This window comes from Narcine bancroftii, chromosome 4, assembly GCF_036971445.1.
Source record: "Narcine bancroftii isolate sNarBan1 chromosome 4, sNarBan1.hap1, whole genome shotgun sequence".
Taxonomy (NCBI): Eukaryota; Metazoa; Chordata; class Chondrichthyes; order Torpediniformes; family Narcinidae; genus Narcine; species Narcine bancroftii.
This window is the reverse complement of record NC_091472.1, coordinates 215113338-215119556: the sequence shown is the minus strand read 5'-3', so window position 1 is coordinate 215119556 and position 6219 is coordinate 215113338. Positions and strand designations below refer to the sequence as shown.

The following is a 6219-nucleotide window of genomic DNA, read 5'->3' as shown; positions in this document are numbered from 1 at the left end:
AATTAAAAGCCGGCGTCTTCCAAGCGACCAGCAGCAGCACCTGGACTCGCGGCTTCCTTCCTCCTCCCTCCGCTCACCTGAGGTGGGGGGCTGCGCAGGCTGGGCGGCGGGAAGGGGCGGGCGCATCTTTCCACGTGCGTTGTCTCCTTGGTGCGAAGCGCGCTGGGGGTGGGTCGAGGTTTAAAAAAAACCTGACCCGCCCGAGCGACGCGAATCGCTCGCGCCCGCCGAAGCCCAGCTCGCCGCTCCCCGGACTGGCTGGCGCGTGCGCAGTGAGCGGGGCCGCTGGTTTGATGCTCTCCCCTCCCCCCTCTCTCTCTCTCTCTGCCTCTTCTCTCTCTCTCTCTCTCCCTCCCTCTGGTCACACTCACTCTCCCCCCCGCCCCCTTCCCCCCCTCCCCCCTCCCCCCGCCCGCCTCGAGCAGCCCGGAGCCGGCCCGGCCAGCACCGCCAGCCAGCCAGACAACGGTAAGCCACCGCCACAGCGCCTCCCCAGCGCAGGCCTCCCACATCCGCGGCCTCGCGTGGCCAGCGGCGGCCGGCCTCGGGCGCCCCGAGCCGGGTGGTGCTGGGCAAATTTAGGCCGGGGATCGAGAGGTGGAAGGAGAAGTTGGGGGGGGGGAAATTCCCACCTATCCCCTCCCCTCGTTTATTACTGAGCGCCGAGGTGCTGCGGGCCTCGCGGGGTGGGGAGAGGGCCGCGGCTCGTCGGCCCGTCCGTGGGGTGGGCCAGGCCCCGCGGCCTAAGTCTTGCCGCCTGTCTTTGTGTGCTCGCTGAGCCCTCACGCCCACGGACCCCCCTTCCGTCAGGGGTGGGGGTGGGGGTGTGGGAGCGCCCTGCTACCTGTCAGCCTCTCTGCCCGGCTTCTATTGTTTGTAGGCCGCGGGCAGGGCGGCCGGCGCTCCCGGGGTGTGTAAGAGGGAGGGAGAGCAGGCCGGAGGCTGGGCTGCTGTACCTCCCCGTGTACCTGCACAGGGGACTCTCTGGCAGCTGTACACCGCCTGCCCCCAGCTGGATGCACTTCAGAGTTATTTCCCCCATCCCCTCACTGTCCTCTCCCTATCTCGGATATTGGCTTCTTAGTGATCCAGTTACACTACCTCTCTTCAGATTGCACAGCTGACACACACATTCTATATTCACACCTGGTTAGTGTACATCCTCACCTTGGGCACCAAGTTTTAGTTTTGCCCTGAGGTCCCTTGCATTGAGTATTCTTCGTAATTGACCACATTTTCTCCCTAACCTATAAGGCTTTTTGTGCTACATAATGACATAGATGCAATTTTTCTTAATATGCATTGATCTGCATTGCTGTTAAATATTTAGCTGTAGCAGGGATAGTCCCATCAAGTCTGCTGTCATTCAGTCAGATTGTGTCTGAGCGTCACCCTCAACTTGGAGTTCAACAATTTTGTAATTGTTTGCGAATCAGTGGATCTCTTGCTAACAATTGGGCATTCAGAGTTCTTTTCGGGAGTCACAACCATTTGAGGGAAGAAAATTTTCCTTGTCCTCTATCCCAAACGGCCATCTCCTTTACCCCAAAACTGTGACCTAAGAGTTCTTTACTCTGCAGCTGGATGAAGCAGTCTCTCAGCATGTCTTGGCGTTTATAGAGTTCCATGCAGATTCAGAAAGATTCTGACCTAATAATTGAAAGCCGAGAGAGAGAGAGAGAGAGAGATCTCCCTTTGTTATAGAACATATGGTGAAAAAGATTCTCATTGTGGCTGTGTGGATCTTAAAGGGAATGCCCTATTTTCTGTTGTTCTGTTCAATGCTAAGATATGTTCTTTTCTTAGTTACAGAAAAATTTTCCAAATGAAAATACAACTGTGTGATTTAATTGTACAAAGAAATATATCAAACTTCAGCTTTGCACTTTAAAATATAAATTTTGATGATGCAGAATACTTTTGCAACTACACCTTTATTCAGTGTATATACTTGCTGAGATCTTGTAGCAGTTTAATGGGAAATGAAAGCTTGATTAAGTTGGACTGTAATTTATTGGCGAAAGGAGGTTTGCCTCTCATTTAATGTTCATTTTTAAGCACTTGACATTATTTAAGTTTGCATTGATTAATAAATAGAATACAATGATGTTTAGTGAGTCAGTCTGTCCAATGGTACTGTGGATTGTATGTCAGACTCATTTCAGACTTGGATTATGAACTGTTATAATAGAGCCTGAAAAGATGATTTGTTTAAATCTTTATTTAAGTTTACTGAAGAAAAGGTTAGCATCTTGATAGCTGGAGTCAAATGTGGTATTCCAGGAACAAGGTCTGTGCGTAATACAATGAGTGGCTGAATCATGTTTTATTAAATTCTTTGAGTGTTCACCTGGTACATCATGATGCTCTTAATAATTGCCATCAAGCCACTGGTGCCCTTGGAACTCTGTTTGCACACTATTATTATATCATTCCATATTTCAATGCCACCTGACGAGAATGTGTTTGTGACCTTTCAACTCCTCCCATGTAACCTTAACCTCCTTATTCTGTAGGCTCTCTCAGGTCATCCACCGTGTCCCTAAAATTCCACCCCAACTGGGCATCTTCATTTTTCATCTTCCTTTACTGGCACCACATCTTCATTTTTATCCTTTCTTAAATTCATTTCTACCTTTAAGGTGTATTTTGGTCACTAGTGATATCTTCTAAATGACAACCCTTTTAAATTTTGTTTCTGAACTCTTTAGTGACCTGTTTTTGTAAAGTGGAGGTACTATGGAAAGGTATTCACTAAATTCATACATGGATATTTGCAGGCAAGAATTTCACTTGCAGCAGCTGAAATTGCCTTTGCATTTTTCACTTGGCCTTCTGTAGACTGTGGTGATATTAACCACACCATCTCCTTCCGTTTCTTCCACCACTAACGAAACTTGTTTGGTTCCATTCTTTCTTCATGTGTTATAGCTAGAGAATCACTTGCAGTGATTTGGTCCCTTTTCCTGCACCATTGCCTCTGGTGCTCTCCGATTGATTTTTCTTTGGCCCTTTCCTATTTATATTTGCATGTTACCTCCCTGCAACCTAAACCTTGAACATTAATTCGCGATGACACTTCCTGATCTCTACACAGTCCCCAAGTCTGGTACAGGATGAGCAGAAGTTTAAATATTGGGTCAGTAAGAATCCATAGACTTTGCTGTTTAACCTCTGATGTCAAAGCAGGATATCAATGTGAAATGTCGGCTGCCCATTTCCCTTCTGATATTACCTGACCTGTTGAGTTCCTTCAGTGCTTCAGAATCAGAATTTATTGTCATGAATAAGTCGTGAAATTCAGGGCTTTGCAGCAGCGTCACAGTGTAAACATTCATATTATGAACTCTCTTACAATAGAAATATAAAAATGATAGTCCGCAAAAAGTAAGGCAGAGCCTTCTGTTCATTGATGATTCAGGAATCTGATGGCAGCGGTGAAGAAGCTGTCCCTGTGCCACTGAGTGCTCGTCTTTAGGCTCCTGGACCTTTTCCCTGATGGTAGCAGAGTGAAGAGGGCATGGCCTGGATGGTGGGGCCTTTGAGGATAGAGGCTGCTTTTTTAAGACGCTGCCTCATGTAGATGTCCTCGATGGAGTAGAGCCTGTGATGTCGCAGGCTAAGTTCACAACTCTCTGGAGTTGATTCTTGTCCTGAGAGTTGGCGCCTACATACCAGGCAGTGTTGCAACCAGTCAGAATGCTCTCCACGATCCACCTATAGAAGTTTCGAGAGTCTTCGGTGGCATACCGAATCTCCTCAAGCACCTCACAAAGTACAGCAGCTGGCGGGTCTTCTTCATGATTGCATCAACTTGGAGGCTGCAGGACAAATCCTCGGAGATGTTGACACCCAGGAATTTGAAGTTCTTGACCCTCTCCACTACTGAGCCCTTGATGAGGACTGGGTCATGATCCCCTGACTTCTTCCTAATATCCAAAAACATCTCCTAGGTTTTGCTAACGTTGAGCACAAGGTTGTTGGTGTGACACCACTCAAAAAGCTGATCAATCTCCCTCTTGTGCGCTTTCTCATTGCCGTTTGTGATTCTGCTAACAATTGTGGTGTCATCAGTAAACTTGTAGATGGCATTGGAATTATGCCTGGCCACACAGTCATGGGTGCAAAATGAGTAGAGCAGTGGGCTAAGCACGCGTCCTTGGAGTGCACCTGTGTTGATAATAATTGGGGAGGAGACATTGCTTCCAATTCGTACTGACTGGTCTTCCGATGAGAAAGTCAAGGATCCAGTTGCAGAGGGGGGTACAGAGCCCCAGAGTTTGTAGCTTCTTGACCAGCGCTGAGGGAATATGGTATTGAAGGCTGAGCTGTAGTCGACGAAGAGCAGCCGTATGTATGAGTTGCTGCTTTTGAGGTGATCCAGATCTGAGTGGAGACCCACCGATGCCGTGCGGCAATTATGATGATGGGAGAATTACAATTGGTCTTGATTTTTGTGTTTTGCGCTGATTCTATCACTGTCCTTGGCAACTGGCTGAGACTTGGCCAGATTGATCTCGACTTTGGTGTCACATATGACTCCCTTGACTACTGATTGACTATTTTCATCCCTGTAACAGTGCCTGATTCTGCAGCTGCTTATCCTGTCTACTGCTGAAGCCTTCATCCATTGCCATTATTGTTCAAGGCACTTAGGGCGCATTCCATGCCTGTCTCCCTTGGTCTATCATTCATAGATTTATGCTTATTTGAAAGTGGCATCCATGTGCTCAACCTCTGCTAAGACACTCCCTTGTGCTAGTGACCTACATTGACTCCTGGATCAGTAACAAGTTAATTTTAAATTTCTTACCTTTTTCAGATACCCTCTGGTCTTTTTCCTTCACGATTGGGCTGGATGAGATTGTGGAACTATAATTCCTGAGCATCCTCAATTTTAATTCTGTGCCTTCATCTTCCAAGAGATTCCCTCCCTGAACCTTATGACTTTTGTTCCTTTGAGATATTTCCCAAGCCTTTATTCCAAACTTTAGTCTTCCATTCTTCACAGCTCGTGTGGCTCATTAACAAATTTAGTTTGACGTTGCTCCTTCGAATCACTTCAGAAGGTTTTAACTTGTTAGTAGCACTGTATAAATTTAAGTCATTTAAAATATCCACAGCTGCATTTCACTTTTTCCATGCTTATGGCCTGAAAGCTCTGCATACGATATGATGTTAAGTAGCTGGAATGTTATATGAAAAAAATGTGAGGTCATCTGCTTCGGAGCAGAAACCGAAAAGCATCATGTTCTTTAAATGGTGAGAAATCAAGTAGTGTTGATGGGTTCAAATGGAGCAAGTATATTTCTTCCCCAATAACTGAAAGCCAATGTACAAGTGCACGTGGTAGGGTAAAGGGTGTGTTAATTCACAAGGAGGTCTGCAGATGCAGGATCGAGTGCTGGAGAAACTCAAATAGTATGTTAGCTTTTATTACGGGAGGATTCAAAGGCAGGAGTCAGGAGGTCTTGAACAATGATGTGATTGCATCAGGAGTATTGTGTGCAGTCTGTGCGAAAATGAACGTACTTGCCACGGAAGGATTGCAGCCGAGGTACACCTGACAGGTTCACTGGTTCTTGGGATGGAGAGTTTGTCTAGTGATTGAGCAGTTTACACCTGTGTTCTCTCTCTTTCAGAGAATGTACAAAATTTCTAAGGGGCTTTACAGAGTGGATGCAGGAAGGATGTTTTCCCCTGGCTGAGGAGACCCGGGCAAAGGTCAGATGAGATATAGCTTCGCTCAGAGCCTGGTGAAACCTGGGAATTCTTTGATCCTGGATGACTTTGGCGGCTCAGTTCAAAAGAGAGATTGATTACTTTCTGAATTTTAAAGGAATTGAGGGACGTGGGATAATGTAAAAAAAAAAAAGAAATGGTATTAAGGAGCAAATGGCAACCACTCCTTGTCTTGTGTTCTTGGCAAGTTGGATGTGAATTATTAAGTTGTAGTTACATACCACAGAGTACAATGTACAGATGCACTGAAATTCTTACTTGTAAGATAGACCAACAATAATAGTATAAATTTAGTATACCACAAATGGCAAGACAGAAAGAGAGAGAATAAATATCAAAGGGTAGATAAATATTTACAGCTGCAGTTAGTGCAAGAGGAAAAAAAAAGTGATGTTTCAGTGGTCTGGACAGATCTTTTGGTGGTCCTGGGGTACTTCATAGTTAGGGTAAGAGTAGGACGGGGAGGTTTAAGAGCCT

General features: G+C 46.1%; 1 protein-coding gene across 3 annotated transcripts in view; it reads left to right on the top strand.

Annotated features, from left to right (window-relative positions):
- Window positions 1–358: 358 nt before the first annotated feature.
- The window catches only part of LOC138761580 (INO80 complex subunit D-like), a 186804-nt gene continuing 180943 nt past the window's right edge, over window positions 359–6219 (top strand). The window contains exons 1-2 of one of the 3 annotated variants that reach the window (XM_069933916.1): window positions 400–468; window positions 5643–5724. The gene's annotated coding sequence lies outside the window, so the exon portion shown is untranslated. Of the gene's footprint in view, window positions 469–3623; window positions 5725–6219 lie in introns of those variants that run through there. The other 2 variants (XM_069933914.1, XM_069933915.1) reach the window with 2 other exon arrangements.